The 22,537-nt window shown below is 36.3% G+C and overlaps 1 long non-coding RNA gene across 1 annotated transcript; it reads right to left on the bottom strand.

The window, feature by feature from the left end:
- Nucleotides 1–346: 346 nt before the first annotated feature.
- LOC129748475 (uncharacterized) lies at nt 347–1,288 on the bottom strand. Its single transcript, XR_008737741.1, has 3 exons — nt 1,172–1,288; nt 873–1,110; nt 347–500 (listed from the first exon to the last, which is right to left on the bottom strand). It is a non-coding gene; the product is annotated as an uncharacterized LOC129748475 (long non-coding RNA).
- Nucleotides 1,289–22,537: the final 21,249 nt, after the last annotated feature.

Here is a 22,537-nt window from a genome sequence, read left to right on the forward strand (position 1 = left end):
GGAAGCTTGTTTTTTTTTATTTCGTTTATGCTGAAGGCAAATGATTCTAATTTAAAAATAAAACTTATCTAACTCAAAAATCAATGTAAAACTATGTGTTAGGTGAAAAAAAACGAAAAAATATTTTAAATCGTTTAAGTAAGTCATTTCTGGGAAGAGTGATAATTTTTTTTTCAGAATATGGATATTATATTTAAATAATAACTTCAGGTGAATTCAATTTGATATATTTTAATTAAATATGAATATAAATTTTTATAACTTATATTATTTTTAGAAATTTTTAGACGAATAATACTTATAGACACTATCCATCGAACAAAGTTTCATTTTTTTTTGCTATCGTTTGCATACAAAAATGTTATTAAGTCGGTAAAATGGTTGAACGGTATTCTAACAATTGCTTTTTTTTGTTTCGCGAGTTGTTCCAATTCATGATCCTCTCGGAACGAACCCAACCTTATTTCGTGTACGCAATGGACCATCATTATCACCACGACCTGTAAGAATGATAAAGGTTATACATTAGTATTTAAATGTATTTATTTGAAGAAGGAATGTTAAAAATAAGTAATTGTTGTTTTGAACAGTACATTTACATTCCAACTCGATCACTCTGAGCTTCACTTATGTATTCTTGCGAAGCCATAACTTTGTTTAAGTAACAGAAATTATGCAGGCTCTGCCTGGTTAAGAATGGAAAATAGAGAACTGACAAAAGGTCTGTATCATGCTCGTGTGATTATCCTGTGTTAACATTGTCTTAGCATTTGCAAATGAACATGATAGCAGTTCAATGTTGTTGATTTCCAAAAATAAAAACAAATTTTTCGAATGAGTTGCACTAATAATGAATATAATTTAGTTTTTACCTGTGTATAATGCCCGGTTGTAACGAATGATGAATAAAAGTATTTCGCTCAACACCTACACCAGTAATGAACCGTTAAATACCCGGGTCCAGGAACACATCCGAAATAAATCATATAACAACAGCCGGAAAATCGTCGTCGTATCTTCAATCATACTGGAATCTGTTTGCTGGCATTGTTTACTAAGTTGGAACTATTGCATAACATTTCCGTCTTTTTGGAACCAGTTTCATCTAATCTAGAAGTACAAACAAGTTTCTTTTAAATCATTCAAAAATTGCACCTGAGCATATGCTTACCTTTTCAACCCAAGATCCACAATTATTGTCGTCATAAGATTTTCCGGCAACACAATCTTCAAAAAAACTTTACGGATTCTGTTGGAAATGTTTTCGGTACCTAAATTACGAGAATGTTGTTTTTATTTATGACATAGAGCTACACGCTTAAGCTGGTTTGCAGAACTCTGATTTTCAAAAACCTAATTTGAATATGCAGAAAAATAAAACTCAGAAATATGTTTACACAATCCTTTGAATCAAATGCCCCACTTTTATTCACTTGCGAATGTTCATAAAATAATATTGTTTGTTTTTCATTCTAAGGGCAATGACAAGTGAGAGCGAAGCGATGCGAATTGTTAAAGCGAACTCGAGCGGCGGAACATCTTGGTATATTATTCCCCACTTTCAGCTCGAAACAATTCCAATGGTAAGTAAATGGGAACAAGTTTTGATAGCTCAACCGCAGTACGCTTCACGTTCGCATTAGCAGCTTCTCGCGCACTATGTCATCGGCTTAGTACGGATCATACGGATACTGATATTTAGGAGCCCATTAAATTATTCCTTGCTAAAACATGTTTCTGAGTTTCATTTTTGAGCATATTCGAATTGGGTTTTTCCTAACCATAGATTCGTAAAGCGTCTTGTGCGTGTCATCTACCGTCACACAATCATCAACAAGACCGTATTCCCGAAACATTTTTTTAAAGAATCCGAATAGCTACTGCGTTTTATAGAAAAACTTGCAATTGAACGATGGTGTTGCAGAAAAATCTGATGTTTAGAACTCTGGATGCTGTAATTGAAAGGTAAGCTTATATCCATGCGTAACTTTGGAATGGATATCTATGTAGAAACTTGTTTGTATTTTCAGGAAAATGGGCAATTAGAATTTATGGTTCGATCGATGCGATGATCATTTCTTGAACTATTGCAACAGCTACAGCTTGCAACTGGAAATGGATGCAGAGTACAAATTTCAGTGTGCTAAAAGACGAAATACCAATTTTCAGCTGTTCTTGGATGATTGCCTCTGAAGATGTTCCAATTGTTGTACGATTTCATTAGTGAACCTGGAGGTTGAAACGATGCAATAAAGCATTCGCGAAAAGCAAACAAAAAACAACCCAGAAGTCGCTGAATTAAAAGAATTCTTTTAGAGCTAAGCTGTTTTATTTTCCTAAAGACTAAATCGAAAATCAAGCAGATAAGTGTTCGCGATATATTCAGAAATAAGGAGTTAAGTACCAAAAATTAGAAATAACTTTAGAATGAAAAAGTACGCATGTAAATGAATAATGACAGAGTTTTAGAATAACGACGAATACAAACCACAATGTTAAGGCAACTAATGAAGGAGTTACAAATTGATTGTCCTGAATATATTTTTAATTTCTGACATTGTTTTTTCTGTATTAATCTTCAAAAATGCCCATTGTTCCCTTCCAATGCTGTTATCTACTTGTAAAATCGTCAATAACACTGGGGTTTCTATATGTTTATACTCATCTGTTTTCCAAGGATCTTAATACCTTGTTATAAGAAAATTCAATTGAAAAACAACTTACCTCTGTTTTTGCTTTTGATGGAGTTGGTGGACCTAATTTTGTCAAACTTCATCCACTTCATTAAATGCTCATATTTAAAAACAATTAGAGTATTCATAAACCTCAACCGTTTCCCTTAGAACCATATTTTTCGTAGATTAGTTGGCCTAAAAATTAAGGAGACAAAACAGTGATTTCTTTGAATATCGAATGTTAGGAAATTTATTACAAAATTACATACCTTCATCGAGCAAGATCTTCAATTCTGATAAATGGCAATGGCAGCTGGGATCCAAGAAATCACATCAGAAAATGTTTGAGTGATGATGACGCCATTTTAGATGATTCGTGAGGCTACTAAATATTTGGAATTTATTCCGCAAAAAGCGAATTACCACTTCATCTTTTTTCAGATTTATAAAATTTTAGTATGTTACGCATAAATCTGAGTATTTTACACGGCTTTGAACGCTTATAACACTCTATAGCTACACACGTATTGAATTGTCTAAAAGAATAACGCGTAATTTTTTTATTCCTTCCGCTGTCGTTTTCAAACAAACAATGCGGATAGAGTAGAATCACATCGATACGATGTAATTTCTGCTTTGTTCTTATAATTTTACATCGATGCTCATGAAATTCCATTTTTAAAGACTGATACTTTAGTGCTTCTTAATTACATTCGAATTTGATGTTTTTTCGATGTAAATTTAGATTTAAATTCAGTTTATGTTGCCGATGTTTATATCGTATTAGGAATTGGGTTTGATGTGAATTTAATTATTTTTTGCTGTGTACGTAACAAATCATGGCTTTGGTGCCACAAATAATAAACGCAAACATAATTATAATGGCAACATTGATGCGTAGCTTAATTCGGAAAACCCATTGTATTTCCCTCAAATGTAATGAATTTTTAAAGAGCGACTTACATATTTACTTTGCTGCGTGCTGCTGACCCAACTTCCGGGTACTTTTCATCGGAGCTCCTCTCCGAGTGCCTTGCCATCTGGAGGCTGTCCGAAACCATGTTGATGATGATGCCCTTATGGCCTGCTGGAGATTGTTGACGAACGAAGCCTTGGTGCAATCTGTGCCAAGGTCGCTGCACACCCACATACCACACAACTCGTTGGTTGCTAACTCGCGACCCTGCACGTTCCGATTTGGGCCGCTGAACGCGCAGATCCTCCTGCTGGACGACAATCCTGTTGTTGATTCTCCGAAGAAAATGCTTCTTCTTTGTCGTCATCCGCTGACCAAGGATGTTTTCCCCGGTTGCAACCGGGAACACTTTCCGCTTCCTGCAGGGGGGGTTTTCCTGAATTCGCCGATCCCTCGATGCCACTCGCTCCTCTGGGGTACCTTTGGGGCTCCTCGGCGCCTTGTGTGCAATGGGCACCGCAAGCAAAAACTGCCCGATGCAGCAAAAAACTTGCTGAAGAATGTTCGGCAAGGTGGCTGTTTGCTCAGAAAGACGCTCCCACGATTGGTGAAGATAATAGGGCACCAAACGCTGAATCCGGTGAGCCGAAATATCACCAAAGGTGACAAAAAAGAAAAAAGGGGTCCTATTGGGACGGAAAAGTGGGGTCAGAAAAAAACACGCTTTGTTGGAATCTAACCTCAGCTTACTTCCGACCCTTTCTGGATTCTGATATTCCGAGTTCCTTGGACTTTTTGCTGGCGAAATGTGCCCGGATGTTGTCGACGGAACCTCTTATCGTGTGGTGCTTTTCGGCACTTTTCCCTTCGGAAACTTTGCTTGAGCCCTGGGTGGCTATCGTGTGAGCGCTGCCTTTTCTCGGATTATGCTTTTTGGCCCTTTTCCTTTCGGAAAATTTACTCGCGCCCTGGGTAGCTAGCGTGGTAGCCCTGTCCTTCTTCGTATGCTGCTTGCTGGCTCTTTTTCCCTCGGGGAATTTTCTCGAGCCCTGGGTAGCTGACGTTGTAGCCTGTCTGTCTCCGTATGGCTCCTATTGGCCCTTTTCCCGTCGGGGAATTTCTCGAGCCCTGGAAACCTAACTTATTTGATTTCAAACATGAAAAACACGTCGACCAGAAATAGGATTCATTTTACTACCACTAACGACCTCACCGAAAGCTCCAAGGCAGCAGGTCTCAAACCAATGACGGAAAAACCAAGTTGATGGAAATCAACACAGAGGATCGTTTAAATTTCGTGGTAGCTGGACAACAGGTTGAGAATTGGGATGAATAAACCCATTGGGCTTAAAATCCCGGAAAAAAAAAAGGTTGAGAAAGGCGAGTGCTTCCAGTATCTTGGTAGCCAGATTACGCCTGATGGTGGTACCAAGAAAGACATCGAAACCCGGATCAGAAAATCCCGATTTGCGCTTGCGAGTCTCCGAAACATCTCCAGATCTAGCGTTGACGACGCGAAAACTGCAAGTTGTTGTAAATCGCTGCTTGCGGAACATCATCCGCGCTTCGTCTCCTGGCAACTGAATCTCAAACGTTGAACTACATCGCCGGTGTCATCAAAAGGAGCTAGAAATCGAGATTCGGGAACGTAAGTGGAGATGGATTCGGCACACGCTGCGAAAAGATGAGAGCGAGATTTGCAGAGAGACGTATGAATGGAATCCAGAAGGACATCGAAGAAGAGGCAGGCACCTCGTGGCGGCGTAGTCTTGCCGCTGAAATCCGCACACTTGACGAGAACCTTGGCTGGCAGCAAGTAAAGACGATGGCTCCGGATCGCCAGCAGTGGAGATCTTTTATCTCAGCCCTATGCGTCGGTCAATCGGCGCAGGATCCTTAGTTAAGTAGGTAACGATTTATTCCCCCACTCGCACGATTCGCCAAGCACAACAAAACAACAAATTTAGAAATGAAAAATAGCTATTCTATTTCACAGCAAGTTTTTTTTGTATAAATTTTCAATCACTAAAATTCACCAGAATTCATATTCGCAAGAAAAAAAACAAACGGGAAAAGCGCGACGTTGGAATAATCACGTTCGTTCTCGAACACGGCTTGCTGCGACAGCACAAAGAAAACTAAGTTGATTTACCATTTCTCTAACATCGCAATGTCATTGGCAACCTACACCCAAAATAATCTGCACGTAGCGGCTACGTGAAAAAGTACATAATTTTTATCCAATTGATTTTCACGTAAATGCTACGAAATCAACACGTAAACGTGTCCCTATTAGAATTCGTGCTTCGTGGAGTGCACCTAAAATTTACGTGAATTGCTACGGGAAATGTTTTTAATACCCGAATGAAATTAAGGTTGGTTTTTTCTTTCGTATTTTTATTTTTTTTAAATGTTCGAAACAAAAAAAGTTAACAAAGGAATAAACTTTATTTTCACAATATTAACACTTACACTATACTTTATGAGAAATTTAAACACTTAAATTCCTGCAACGTTATTTTGGTTTGTTAAATCCTGTAGGGATAGGAAAGTATACATTAACCTTCCAAAACTGTTCGCAAAATATCCGTTTGGGGGAAATTTGACTTTGATTTTTATGATATTGCATTCATTGTGTAGGTAGTTTATTCTTGTTTCAAGATATTTCAAAATGGAGTGAATTTGTTTAGACAACTTTGCAGTATGTGAGTGCTTCTTTAATTTCTAGAATTCTTAAAAATACATCAATCCGACGATGTATAAATATGTGGGGGTCTAATGAACATTATGACAGCTATTCCGGATGTTCCGAGAGAAAAAAAATCTATCTAAAAACAAAGACATCCAATTTTGTTTTTGCATCGCTGTATTTCATTTCTCAATGAACCCATTTTCAAAACTCAAATTTTAGTTTTTTCTCGTTAATTTGATTAACATTTTCATAGAACATATTTGGTCTCTCAAAAATCTCAGTTCCTCAGTATATTGGAATGATGCTTAAGATGCTTTGAATCTGCGCTCCGGGTCATATTGAGCCGAACGGCTTTGGAGGGTTAATGAAAAATTAATAATTTAAACTCAAAATACTTTACCTTGTTCGTTGTTGCGTGATCGGTGCGCTGTTGAACCTGGATAGTCATATGTAGTCCGTATAAGGTAGGACTCCTAACGAAGAACGAGTGTTCCAACGGATGGCGAAAAAACAAAACATTTAAAATATTATAATTTGGCATCGTTATCACTTACCAAGAGATCAAGTTAAATCCAATAGAATCTTCTTTGGCATGCATTTCCTCTTCTAGGGAAGATTGAGAACGATTGATCTGCTTTCCTTCACAACAGCTCTAGCGGAAAATGAAAAGAAATTAATTCACTTAGACTTTATGTGAAATTCATGCGCTAGTTACGTAGAAGTAAAGGAGTTACTACAGGCACACGTAGAATCGATGTGATGCAACAAAATCTCAGTTAACGTGCAAAATCCCATAGAATAAATTTCTAAATTATTTTGGGTGAGGATCATTTTTTTAAATCCTATTTGATAGCTTTTTTGATTTGATTTGATTTGATAGCTAGGCAATGTCGACACCAGGTGCCAATGAATTTGCTGTTGCGATAAATCTTAGAAATTTTCTTCTTAGTGTCATTCTATTTGTCCGTGTTTAGGAAAAAATCGTGTGAAACCTTGGATGGGATGTCTCTTAAAGTGAAACAAAGTTTTAGTGTTGCCGTAAAACGTAGTTTTGCGATTAAAGCGAATTTCTGAAAAAATCATGAAAAAGTTCTTCAAATCTGAAAGTTTTAAACGAAATTTAACATAAGATGTGTCAAGGAATAATTTTATGTGAGGTGTTTGAGCTATTTATTTGAGGCATAAATGCTCAATGAAATGCCATTTGTCATCCGACTTGTGCTGAAAGGGGTCTCCCTGGACTTCCCGGTGGGTCTTTCAGAGAGGAAAAATTCTCCGAAATTGTAGTACTTCAGATGTTTCCATTCACGATCAAGTGTTTAGGTGGTGATGTTTTATGAATGAAAAGTCACTCATTGAGCTCGTTTTCTTTTCTCATCTCATCCTCCACACTGACGAGTGTGATACGCATGTAATTAAATGTGCTCGCTTTGTCGGTACCCATGGTGTGCGATCTATTAATAACTCATAAGGGTGTGAAAATAAGCCGTAACCGAAAGGCTGAAAGGACACCGGCGGCCTCGGTTTGCTGGTCTGGAACACACGATTAGCTTCGTTTTGATGAAGGTGTTTGATTTCGAGATCACTTTTGTCGGTTTATGACCCGGGATTGCTTTGAGAGAGAGAAAAATGACCTCGTCATTCTCTCGTCAGAGTCCTGTTGGCCGATTATTGTAAGCCAATCGTCGGTCGTCGGTTTTTATTGGCCGACCCTGGTGATCGGGCGTCTTCTCAAAGGAACCGTAAATGAAGGGATTTATGAGGCATCGCTTTCGATTCGGACATCTTTTGATGGGTGCTTGATTTATGACCACTTGTGGCGGGCTGGCTCATTTCAGGATAACAGTGCAATGAGTGAATTTGTTCTGAAAGAATTTCATGGAAAGGAATTAGAAGTCATGAATGGAACCGAATTCCTCTAAATGCGAAGCGAAAGATCGAAAGCGCGCTCGTGGTGTAGCCTTTTTGTGAATGAAAGAGTTGAGTGGAATGTTAATCCTTGATGATAAATCGTGTGTTGTTCTTTCGTTTGAAGAGGACCCCAAATTGTCCACTCATGGAATCATGGAATCATGGTTAATTGAAATTAAGCTGCCTTATTTTCCTCGGCCTCTCGGCTCGCTCTCTTTCAATGGGATCGGACCAGGCAGCGAGCGATCTCAATTGTGCCCAGGTCGTTTTCACCCTATTTGTAGCTGGCCCAAAAAAGGCAATAAGACATGCTCACTCACCGGTGGCTTGCTGGAGACTTCAGGTAATAAATAACAAAATTATGGGATGGAACTCTGTGACTAGCCGAGCTTCCAAAAGCGAATCCCCGAGAAATCATTAATCAATTAAAGCAATAAATTTCAACTTTTATAAATTTGTACAAATGCGCGAGTTTTCCGACTGCCTGGACTAGGAGAAGCTCTAGTAGGTGTTTGATTGTACAAAAGAAACTGGAATCTCGATCCGTTTGCTCTTATCCCAAATGGTAAAGAGAAGCTGATTTCAGCTCATTCAGAGCCAAGAGTCCATCTATTCAGCTCGCGCATTCCGATCGGATCAACTGAACTTTTTTTTTTCAACACCATATTTCTATGAAACGAATCGTCCCGCTCAAACAAATAGGCTGATCAAGCTATTCCTGACGGTGTCAATGTGCGACTTCTCATGGCAGCTCCATTTCTCGAGAAGCACCGAGCGAAAATTGCAACTAATTAATTAAACTGTCTTATTTATGATAATGCAATAAAGTTTCAATTGAGAGCAATTAGCAATAGGGCCAACCGACCGAGTTTCGCAAAGATGACACGTGCATACTGCAAACGTTAAGGCGTGATGCACTCATTTCTGGTTTGTGTAAATTCAAAATTAAAATAAATTTAATCGTTGACAAGATTCGAAGGGATCCTAAATCAACACACATTTTCATGATTCAAATTTGAAACAAAATATTCGAATTTGAAAATCTTATTCAGAATCTTTGGTGACAAATTTCATTTTTTTTTTTTCGACAAGGAATCTGAACTTTTGCAGATCACAATCATGTTCGGAATAATGGCCGTCAATCCGGCCCAAACATCCATCTTTATCAGCAGGAATGGTCGGAATTTACGCGAACCGGGAAGGCACATCCGTGGAAAGGGTCCGAGCATCGAGAGCCGGCCACAGCAATTGAATTGTAAATTTATGTGATTTAATTAGTCCACTCGTCAACACCATTATTGCTGTTGGGGCTGCCTTCTCTCAGTTGTTCGGTTTTGTTGTATGAATGAATTAATGAATGAGTGGTTGACTGAATGCTGGTTGAATGAAATCAAGCCGAAAATGTACTACTATTTGAGCACAAGCTGGCGGACAATTCACTATAGTCAGCCACCAGTCAGCAATTAGTCCCCGAGGGTTGTTAAATTTGAATTTTCCGTTCCCGTTAATGAGTTGCAAATGTGCAATTGTCGGACCAAACGCGATGCACCTGTGCATTTTTTTTTTTTTTTTTGCAACTTTTATGGCGTGACTCATATGTCGTGGGACAATTTAGACGAGGTTGAGTTCGTTCGGAATTTTAGTTTTCAGGAATCTTTACCATTTGAGCGATAACCGAAAAATTTTAAAACACTTTAATTAGTCTTTCACACGAATGTTTGTTTTTTCGAAATATTGAAAATTCCTAAACGCTTTGAAAGACTATGTAAATATTTAAAGAGCTTCTCAGAACACAAAATGAATCAGGAAAATATGAACGGATGCTAACCCAAGCCATTTCAGCACTTTCTTGTCGGCTTTTCGGCCGGTTTTCCGTAACAAGTTCCAAAAAGTGGATTTTTGACAAAAAAAATTTTTTTTTCGAAATAACACCTGGTTTTGATTTTTCATGCATTTTTAAGTCATTTGGCATCAAAATTAAAATTTCTATCTTTTCTTTGGTGATTTTTGAGGGTCAAACCCCGATGCTTTGAGCGCTTTGAGAATCCCTTAAATCAAGTCCGATTGAGCTGAAATTTTGCACAGGTCAGTTTTTCAGGCCAATCTACTAAATGCATGAGGTAGCTTTTCGAAATTCGACATGATGGCCCATTTGACTGCTGTAGCATTTGTGTTAATTTTAAGATTTGTTGCCAATGAAAGCGAAGGAAGGCGCTATTAGAAATCAACGAGCATAAGGGAGCAGGCCCCGATGGTCTGCCCCCGATTTTCATCAAGCGGTGCTGTGACTCTCTGGCACTTCCGGTAAGCATGATATTTAACAAGTCCCTGGAGACATTTACCTTTTAACTCTGGAAAACTGCTGCAATCACTCCCATTCACAAATCTGGGAACATACATCTCGTAGAGAATTACAGGGGTATCTCTATATTGAATTGCTTGGCAAAGGTTTTCGAACTCTTGGTATTCAACGTAATGAGCACTGTTTCTTCACACATTATCGCAGAATATCAGCACGGTTTTCGCAAAAAGATGTCAACTTTATCAAATTTGATGGCGTATGTTCCCTTCGTCAGCAGCTGTCTTGCAAATAAAAAGCAAGTGGATGCAATATACGTGGATTTTGCCAAGGCGTTCGATCGGCTTCCCCACAACCTCTTAATCGACAAATTTGATAGAATGGGTTTCCCAACTTGGCTGGTTAAATGGCTCGAGTCATATCTTCGAGGCAGAATTGCCTTCGTCAGACAGGGCCACATCAAATCCCAACATTTCACTATTCATTCTGGGGTCCCCCAAGGTAGCCATCTAGGTCCTCTCCTGTTTAACCTATTCATGAACGACCTTTGTCAATTAATTGGTTCTGAATTAGTGTTTTATGCAGACGATCTGAAAATGTACCGCTCAATTACGCATTACTCAGACTGTTTGCTTCTTCAGCGAGACCTCGATAATCTAATGCTCTGGTGCCAAGTGAATGCGATGAAAGTCAACCTAAAAAAATGTAAGATTCTTACGTTCACCAGAAACAGGGTTGAGATTACCCATCTGTACACAGCTGTTAGCGTCTCTCTTGAAAAAGTTGAGTCTATTAGGGATCTTGGTATAATTATGGATACATCTCTGACATTCAAGAAGCATTTAGCTGTAACCGTGGCCAAAGCAAAAACTGTGCTGGGATTTCTGGTAAGGAACACCAAAGGATTCAGGGACATTACCACTCTCAAAACTCAAACTCTCAAATTATACTGCTCACTCGTTCGCTGCGGTTTGGAGTACAATATCCAAATATGGGCACCTAATTCAATTGGAGGGATGAAACTACTTGAGTTAGTTCAGAAGCGGTTCCTGCGATACGCGCTTCCAAATTTACCATGGAATGAACCTCAGCGACTTCCCTCCTACCATGACCGATGTGGAATCTTGAATATCGAACCAATCGGCTCACGTGTTGTGCTGCTTCGTCGTTTGTTTATATTCGACGTCATATCCGGGAATATAGATAGTTCCAGTCTCATCGAAAGGATACCGTATCATGTCCCATCTCGTTCCCTAAGAAATTTCGAGCCGCTAAGTTTAAACAATTATGGAAGAAATGGAATTTATATCCCATTTGACATCTCTTGTAGATTGTTCAACCAAGTGTATGTGTATTTTGATTTTAATATAAGTAAGGATAGTTTTAAGCGTAGTTTAAGTAACCAGTCTGTATGATATTAAGTTATCGAAGACCGTGAACAATAAATAAATTCTTTGCGTGTGTCTGTCATGATCGTCCAACCCCGCGTCGAAGCTGTGGCATCCCGAATTGGGTAACGTCTGACTTGGGTCGGGTTCATCCTCAGTAGTGTGAAAGTAGTAGAATAGCTTTGAGCGTAAGGTGCATTTTTAGAAAGTGAGAATTTGAAATCAGTTAATAATATTACAATGTGCCGGATATTATATTGGCGATCCTGCCAGGAGAAACACAATCAGTCAGACACGGTGTGTACCTCTAAAACTGTGTTGATCATGAATTTCAACTGATAAAATAAACTAAATGAGGCTCCGAAACTTTCATGACACTGGAAAAAATTTAAGAGGTAAAATTCACATGATTTTTTTACTGAGATGAGTGATATATCAAAACGAGAAAGAATATAAAATTTAGAGTTTGTTTTTCAGTGGTGTTCAACAGTACACATTTTGTTGTAGTAAATTTTGGTGTTAATATGGTGTAATATAGTATTATATCTTTGACTTACATTATCTGAAAAAAAACCTTTTTTAGTTGAAGGAAGGATGAAAACTATTATTCCAACAGTAGTATGGTTTTGAATGACGTTATTTCAAATGGATGAATAATCGCATCTAGTAAAAGTTTGTGATTCCAAAAAGGCCCCTTAATCATATTATTTAAGAGTTTCTTGAGTACAGTTCGGCTCCTTGCCAAGAAATATTATTTAACGAAGTAATGTAACAAACCTGTTAAGAGAATAGTTAAACCTTGAGTAGAGTGTAGCTCCTTGCCAAGGGCATGACTATGATTTTTGCGTAGCTATCAAAAGTTGAACGGCTTGAGCAGAGTTTAGCTCCTTGCCTAGCTTAACACGTGATAACCAGAAAAAAATCTTGAGTAGAGTTTAGCTCCTTGCCAAGATTCGACAGCTTGAGTAGAGTTTAGCTCCTTGCCAAGCATATCACATTTATGTACATTACTGTCGGATTCATTCATTGAATCTTCCGGACAACAGCATTTGGTTTGATGCACTCGCGTCCGTTCACGCCAAAGTTCGTTAATCGACTGACTTTTTCATCTCTCTCTTTCCTAACCGTTTCTACAAAAGCCTTTTACACGCTCATAAAATAACATTCAATTCGATGTGTTCATTGCTCAAAATATTTAACCATTACTTTGACCTATTTAATTCTCCTACTGTTCATCTGTATCCTACAATCTCCTTTGCCCCTACTCTCCAAAGGTTTATACTTTCATAATATTAAGACTAATTATTACAAAAATGAATAGAATGGTTGAAAATGACAAAATTATGTCTCAAAAGATCTTCCACGAATCATCTCATTATTTTTTTAATCTTTTCCCTTGAAGTACATTTTATTAAAAACATTCAAGAAATAGTTATTCATTTCATCTCCGAGGTCTCATGGTCGCTTTGGTTACCTGTGCATGTACAGAAATCAGGCTTGCGTTGTTTTTTTTTTACTATCTATTCAAATCACTAATAGTTTTCAAGTTTTTGTTTTGGATTTCAACATTTGTTAATCCATTCATTTTTTACATATTTCTGCAAAAACTTTTTTTTTACATTTGTTTACGTCTAAAAATATTTTACTTTCAAATAATTCCGTTTTATTATCTTCTTCTTTCTTCATATTTTTTTCTTTTTAGAACTTATTTTCTTTATTCTTTTTTTTTTTTTTTAGCTTGGCTTTGTTTTGAATTTTTTTTTTAAATCTTTTTTCAAATACTTCTATAACATGGATGAGCAACCTGCGGCCCGCGGTCGATTTTAAGAGCTTGTTCTACCTTGTGATACGCGCAATTTTTATATCTAATTATTAATTGTTGAAAATTTGTAAAATATCAGCCACCGAGACGTACAGTGTTTTTTTGTCAGTATTTTTATATTTCTTTCGTTGATTTTCAACTTAAATCTTTAATATCAAAGTTCTGAAACTTCAATTCGCTCCATCCTTGATTTTTTCCATCACCGTTTTCATTGACATCTCTCTTTTTTTCTCAGCATTCATCATTTGTTATACTTCCATTTGTTTAAGGATTAGTTATTTTCCATCCTCTTTTCCATTCTGTTCTTTTTTTCTTCTTTATTTTAAGTTTATTTTTCCATCGTATAATTATTTGTTCAATATCACAGCCTTTTCTTTCGACGTCCTTTTGATTTGATTAATTTTCATTCATTACCTTCGCTTTCACTATTCCATAAATTTTCTTTCAATATTCCTCCCCAAGTTGCTTTTGCCGAATACTCAAACTTTTGTAGTTGTTTACTTGACTGTTCTGCTGTGAATCATAATAATAACTTATAATCTTTTAAATGTAATGACTCTACAAAACTTTTCCTTTTCCTCAAATTCTTGCTTAAAAATTCAAAGTTCCAGTAGAATATTTATACCGTTTATACCTGAGAATAGGTATATATAGACTGTTATTTTAGTTTTTTTTTAAGAAGAACAGTGCTTTTAGCTCGATTTATTTATTGAAAATTTGTTACAAGAAAACCTTAGAAGCTTTTTATATATCTTTTCAAATTGGTAAATATTTAATTATTTTGTCTTTTTGTCGAATTTCGCCTTTCCATCGAAATTCAACTTCCAAAAAAAAATTAACTTCCTAACCCTAAAGTATTTACCTTTTACACTGTTAATTCTTGACATTTTGTTCAACTCTTGACTCTTGACTCCTCACTATTGTTATTTTTGTTTGATTATTGTTTCTTTACTCATTACTTTTTATGATTTTTATTTGCTTTCGAACTCTGGCTTTGCTCCAGAATTACACCTATACCTTGAATCTGAAATCCTTTTAATTATTTTTTTTTCTACAATTGAGTCTGGATTTATTTCGTTTCATTATTTTTAAAGAATTTGATTTTTTTTCTTTTTGAATCATTCATTTCGATTTATTTATTTATTGATTTTTTTCACTTGATATAATTAATGTAGACTTGAAACTCCTTACTTTTATCACAAAAAAATTTACGTTAAAACTTTTTGATTTTGACCTTTTCCATAAGACTTTACTTTAAAGTAATTACATGTAAATTTTTTTTCTATGATTTATTTCATTAAAACTTTCTCTTGTAACGCTTTTTTTTATATAAATATATATACTCTAGACATTTTACTGTTAATCCTTCAAGTTTTTCCTTACATTTTACTTTCGATTCTCGTCTCTGTTCTTTTTACTCTAAGTCTAGATAATTGAAATTTTGCTTCATCACTATTAGTATAACCCCAAAATTTCAATTTCAGATTCGTGACACACTCTTAATGAACTCTATGAACTTTAATTAAAGACTCTTACAACATTGTCTATTACTATTTTTTTTTACCACTATAGGGTGTAGCTTTATGTTTTTTTTCATTTGATGCTTTATTACTTTTCCAATTTTTCACTTTAAATTCCTTGAATTCTCAATGTTCTATGATTCTGCGGTCTTTGATTTAGAACGCTTCCATCTATCAAAAGAGTTTTTTTTCTTCTGTTTCGTGAACTTCAATCTCATTTATGAATACTGATTTCGAGATGTAACAATACTATTCACCTTTTTTTAAGACAAAAAAATCATATTCCTTATTATTCGCCACATCAACCTTTAATTAATTTTTTTCTCTTCTAAATGTTCTGAATCGATACATTATTTTATGGATTTCAAATCAATTATGATTTTTTCATTAAAACATAAATTTAAACCACATTATTACTTAAATCACATTTAAACATTATCACTATTCTAAGAAGTGTTTGGATTTAAAAAAAAAATCGAATACAGTTTCTTCAAATCGTAGAGGATCTTTTTATACACAAATTGAAACGCATGTTTTTTTTTCTAATTCATTTTTTGTTTAACGCACACAGTATGTTTCTTTCTCAAAAGTTCTTTTATGAAACCTAAGAAGCCATTTTTTTTTTTTTTTTTAATTTATTGCCATTTTTGATACTTTTATTTTTTTTCAGCTTATTATTAATTTTTTTCTCTCATAAAAACTTAAGAAGCCATTTTTTTCAATTTATTACCATTTTTTTTTAAAACTTCTATTTTTCACTTGACTACTATTTTTTTTCTTTTGTAAGAACTTCGCCTTCTCATCGAAATTCCTTTAAATTTACTTTACTTTACTGTACTGACTATTCAACTTCGCCTTCTCATCGAAGTCAAATGCTATGAACTATGAACTCCGCCTTCCCATCGAAGTTCATTCAATTTCATTTTATTCTTTTTTATAATTTTTCTTTTCTGGGGAACTTCGCCTTCCCATCGAAGCCCCAATTATTTATTAGCAAAATCACATAAAATTTCTTTCTTTTTCTTACTCAATCATTCATTAAGGATCTTCGCCTTCCCATCGAAGTCCTGACTTTAAAAATGGCATCTTAGATTTCACTTTTTTTTTAATCTTCTACACACATGGAGATAAACTTCTTATCCAGAAAAAATAATCTTTTTGTCACTTTGCATCTTTTTTTTCCACGAAAGATACTTAACTTATCCAGGGAGCCACTACTGCGCCATGTCGGATTCATTCATTGAATCTTCCGGACAACAGCATTTGGTTTGATGCACTCGCGTCCGTTCACGCCAAAGTTCGTTAATCGACTGACTTTTTCATCTCTCTCTTTCCTAACCGTTTCTACAAAAGCCTTTTACACGCTCATAAAATAACATTCAATTCGATGTGTTCATTGCTCAAAATATTTAACCATTACTTTGACCTATTTAATTCTCCTACTGTTCATCTGTATCCTACAATTACCAGAAGAAAAACAAATCTTGAGTAGAGTTTAGCTCCTTGCCAAGATTCGACAGCTTGGGTAGAGTTTAGCTCCTTGCCAAGCATATCACATTTATGTGCATTACCAGAAGAAAAAAAAATCTTGAGTAGAGTTTAGCTCCTTGCCAAGATTCGACAGCTTGAGTAGAGTTTAGTCCGTCGCCAAGCGTATCTTAACTTATGCCAAGAGAAAAGTTGGACAGCTTGAGTAGAGCCTTTTAGCTTTTTGCCAAGCACATCACGTCTATCTTATCAAAAAACATCTTGGAAGAGTTCAGCTCATTGCCAAGAAGTATATCTGACAGATTAAGTAGTGTTTAGTTCATTACCGAGTTTATATACATTAAAGGCTGAAGCAAACTTAATTGGTTTAACTTGTTTTCAACAAGGTAAAACAATTAAAATATAGAAATAGATTTTTCTCAGTCAATGTTTACACGTTTCGTAGTACAAGGAATATTCTGGAGATGGAAAATTTTGTTTTCAGGTTAATTGTGAACTGTTAAACATGTTGGTGGTTCTTATAAAACTCCGCGGTGTTGCTGCATGGCAGAATTATTTAAGTGAGTGCCACAGTGCAGTGGGGCGTGGATTTTTCATAAGAGTGAGTTACGCTGTTTTCATGTTCGCCACTGTGAAGTTTCGTTTCTCGTTGGAACTTAAGAGTGAAAATTTTACGAATCCAGCCTATTTTGGTTAAAGTAGTACCGAAGTACCTTAAATAGAGATCGAAGCTTGCGAACAGCCGACTGAACTTGCTGACAAAAATGACAGTAACAAAGGCACTGTCGGAAGCGGAAGTGGCCCTCGAACAACCTTAGATTGGTATTAATTCACTGAATTTATTTATCGGTTGACCGTGAACGTTCCGTCATTTCCTGGTTTGTCAAAAGGTAAATATAATTTTATTACTCTTTTATTTGCGAATTATCAAGTTGAACATTTTGCTCTGTCTTGAAGAACTTGAGTGTTAAGTGCCGAACATTTTATGAGGTATCATTGCAAAATTGAATTATTTTAAAGATGGCAATTGTTATTAAATGTAATCTACGCTTTGCAGAATTGTTTGGGGAACGCGCAAAGTAAGTGAAGCAGATAGCCATTGATAATAAACCTTGCATTTTTTTATATTGATCATTTAGAAAGTTAATTTTACTAGAGATCTATCGATAAATTATAATGATAACAATGACTATGAACGTCAAAATCGTACGACGGTTACTTGATGGTATTTTTTTTTTGCTTGGAATGCCATGTCGAGTTGAAAGGCATTTTTTCTGTTTTTTTTTTCATGCAATTCTGCTTTTCGAAAACGGTTTCATACTGAATAACCTATTCTCAACTTTACATTCCAATTCACAATCAAAGAAAAAGTTGGTGTGTGAACTAATGCGAAGAGTTTTTTTTGTTTTGTTTAATTAGGTTTTTGCCTACGGAGGAGCAATAGTACATATAACATAAGCTCAACCGGGAGAGAGGTTTAGCTTACCAATCATGTCATGGGAAAAAGGAGTGGATCATAAATTTGAAGTATGCAAATGTAGGCTGTTTTTGGTTCTTGGATGGCCTTCAGTGATTGCTACCAGTTCACCATATGATCCGGAAATGGATAGATATTGATAAGCTTGAATATGTGAACATATTGAAATCATTAACAATTTTCGAGAAGACGAACTGTACCGTCAGTTTTGTATGTCGTTATTCTTCTAAGGCATGTGAGGCCAGACTCTGCTTAAACCATTTTGCAAAGATCTATTGGCTCACTTCTAAAAAACGCCAATTTGTTAATGAGAGTACGATTGACAGGTCAACTTCATCAGTGGGTCAACTATGAGACACCGTCGGTCATGGCAACATCCGATCGTGATCTTCCGAAACCATAACTGGTTATGTAAGAAATCATCATTTTTGACTTGAGGGGAGATGTGGCATCTCGAATTGGGTAACGTCTGACTTGGGTCGGGTTCATCCGCATTAGTGTGTAATAGAATAGCTTTGAGCGTAAGGTGCATTTTCAGAAAGTGAGAATTTGAAATCAGTTAATAATATTACAATGTGCCTGATATTACAGAAGCAAATCTCGCAAACAGATCGATTACTGTCAAAAGAAAACTTGAAAATTTGATGGTAAAACAAATATAATCGAAACAAAAAAAAATAAGGATCAATTCCCCGCTGCTAAAAAAACAGTGTCGAAATGGCAGAAAGAAAAATCGTCGCCTGGTTTCACTGGTTGAACGAGACCAATTTCAGACGATTTCCGACAGACTATGGGCGATGGAAGCGAAAAGTTATTCTTTCTCTCCTTAAGAAAAACGCCTTTAGAACTGTTAAAAGTTGGGTGAAATTATAGCAGCATCCCACTTGCACTAATGCAAAACCATCACCCATATTCGTCAGCGCTTCCATCGCCTATTCAATCTGAATTAATCAAAGCAACCGTGACTTTTTTCAGTTGTCACGTCACTGCTCAAAAATTTGTTTACAAGGTTGAATTTTAAAATCCTTGAAGGTGAGTTTATTTAATAGAAATTATGTTAAACCAGTTAAACTGTACTAAAACCAAAATAAATTTACTTTCAAGTCAATTTTCAACCAAAAATTAATTTCGTCGAAGGGTCCTTTCCGACGATTTCAGCTGAAATTGTGCTGTTTTATCAAGGGTGTTCCTCACCGGTAGGACCTCCCGGAGACCGATCGCCTCAAATACATTGAATCGGATCTTTGGTTAGAAAACTGCGCTTAGGTGTCGATGGATTGATAGGCCAGACATTCCGACGACATTTAATCGGGTTCTAGCAACGGACTGGAGATCTTTTCGACGAAAAGAATTGCCCTAACCTAGGTCAGGCAAATATAAATTCGCTGCAGCATTTTTGCAGCATTTTTCAACTTTTCGACAGAAATCTGAGCACTTTTTGAAAAGAGTTGTGATCGTTTATGATAAAAACTCTTGCCGAAACCAAAAAAAATCAACAAATCTATTGTTTTATAGATGAGGCATGCTCAGTTTAGTGAAACTTGTTAACCTGTCCAATGGAAAACTTTCTCAAAAACTTAAAAAAAGTTTTTATAATGATTATTCTAATGGAACAAAATGTGATACCTGCTCACTGGACGATGATTGAATCAGACCAATTTGACATTTCAGCGCTTTTTATTATTTTTTTTCTGCTTTCCAGCTCGGGGCCCTAACAATTCCGGATTCTTTCAGGAAACGCGGGATGGTAGGCTACAGAAAAAATTTGTGTGATATTAGTGTTAAGAAAATTTTATACAAATTTGATAAAAAATAAATCCATGACCAAATTGTTTTCGATAATTTTTTCACAGAAACAAACAACAAATCAACAAACAAAAAACAAGAGGGAAGAGCGTTAGAAACCAGACCATTTTTTGTCCATTTTTGGTCTGAAAACTGTCAGGTTTTGGTCGGAAAACTGTCTTTTTTGTCATTTTTGTTTTTTTTTTGTCATATTTGTCATTTTTGTCATTTCTGTCATTTTTGTCATTTTTGTCATTTTTGTCATTTTTGTCATTTTTGTCATTTTTGTAATTTTTGTCATTTTTGTCATTTTTGTCATCTTTGTCATTTTTGTCATTTTTGTCATTTAAGTCATTTATGTCATTTTTGTCATTTTTGTCATTTTTGTCATTTTTGTCATTTTTGTCATTTTTGTCATTTTTGTCATTTTTGTCATTTTTGTCATTTTTGTCATTTTTGTCATTTTTGTCATTTTTGTCATTTTTGTCATTTTTGTCATTTTTGTCATTTTTGTCATTTTTGTCATTTTTGTCATTTTTGTCATTTTTGTCATTTTTGTCATTTTTGTCATTTTTGTCATTTTTGTCATTTTTGACATTTTTGACATTTTTGTCATTTTTGTCATTTTTGTCATTTTTGTCATTTTTGTCATTTTTGTGATTTTTGTCATTTTTGTCATTTTTGTCATTTTTGTCATTTTTGTCATTTTTGTCATTTTTGTCATTTTTGTCATTTTTGTCATTTTTGTCATTTTTGTCATTTTTGTCATTTTTGTCATTTTTGTCAGTTTTGTCATTTTTATCATTTTTGTCATTTTTGTCATTTTTGTCATTTTTGTCATTTTTGTCTTTTTTTTCACTTTTGTTATTTTTGTCATTTTTATCATTTTTGTCATTTTTGTCATTTTTGTCATTTTTGTCATTTTTGTCATTTTTGTCATTTTTGTCATTTTTCTCATTTTTTTCATTTTTTTATTTCCCGTTTTTTTGAATGCGTGTTTTATGCTCAGCATTGTGTTGCAATAATTTAAAACAATAAAATATGTGACCTGCTTTTTTTAAAATTGCACAAAAACTTCTTAAATCGATAAGCCACCAACTGACGAGGGGTCCAATCGAACACAACCGGTTGGCGACCCCATAAATTCGTGTCAACACACGGCGCGCCAATCAAGCAACAATTGGTGATAAAAATCTCACACTCACTGCTTTGGCAAACAAAACCTCAAGGAACGAGAAGAGAAGTAGAAAAAAAATCATGCCAACATAAACGAAGCAGGCCGCGCGCTACATTGAAACACAAACATGTCTACTAATATCGCAGCGAATCACCTTTCATCGATCGCTCCTGCAGCTGCCGCGTTTTTCCAAACATAAATTCCGTTGACTCTCGTCCTGTTATCTTGATGGGTTTTCCAGCCATATTACCACTCTATAACCATAGAAGCATCGGCGAAGTGCTATCCCGATATGGCGGCACTCTCTCGGCTTTAGGCCTAAACCAAACGTGACTAGTAAGTAAGGCTAGTGCATCGTCAGCGATCAATACCAAGATGGCCTACCAGCACCAGACGGCAACACTGAAACGAAGGAGAGAGGGGCGAGGCGATGGCGAAAACCTCCACAACACCCCAGTATTATTGTTGTTTGCCAGTTGCCAATGCTCCATGTGTACGAGAAGTTGGAATTTTGCACAACATATAGAGAGATTAGTTATTCCTAATAGTTTTTATTTGCCAATTTGGTCGGTGCCGTGCGGTTTTGTCGTCTGCTGCCTCCACACGTCGTAAATAAATCTCCACTCTTTGGTGGTGTGGTTAGCAAGCTGCCCGGGAGGAAAGCTAATCAAATTCTCGTTTTTTGCCACCGTCTTCTCAAACGATACTAATCTGGCAGCAAAAATCAATATCAACTCACCGACCGGTAACGGAAATAAACTTCCATCGACAATTGACTGAGTGGTTGCCAGTTGTTGTTCCATCACATCTCCCCCTGCCCAACTCCAACTGTCAGAAATCAGGCCGCAGCCTACTGAGTTCGTAAAAACCGAAGGGTCAGTCAGCCGGCTATCTGAGATTGCGCTATTAGATTTTGTTTTTGTATTCGTTTGAGCCCGCGTGTGAAAGCCGCGCGATATCTTGCCGCGATGATTGCCGTCCTGCGATATCACCCTCTTGCCAATCATGGGACTGTCCGCTTGATCCTCCCGCAATTACCACTTTCTCGCGGCTTCTGGAAACGGCGGCTGTCTTCCAATCGACGGCGGCAATCGATTGATTTGACATATAAGGAATCGGAGCTCAATTGCCCGCAAGTTTGCCAACTTCTCAAAGCTCTATTCAACACGTACACACACATACACATAATAGAGGGAGACAATTCGCCTTGGGCCGGAATTGGATGAAGAAATAATTTGATGAACAAGTCGTAAGATTTATCGAATAACTCCTTGATTTAGCTTGATGGTGGCCCCCGATCGGGGCGACTAGTTGTCATCCTGGGAATCGTCCTCATCCGCCTCAGACGCACATCTCCCGCGGAAGACAGTCCCCATTCAGCATCAGC

The sequence above is a fragment of the Uranotaenia lowii genome, chromosome 1, assembly GCF_029784155.1.
Source record: "Uranotaenia lowii strain MFRU-FL chromosome 1, ASM2978415v1, whole genome shotgun sequence".
Classification (NCBI taxonomy): Eukaryota; Metazoa; Arthropoda; class Insecta; order Diptera; family Culicidae; genus Uranotaenia; species Uranotaenia lowii.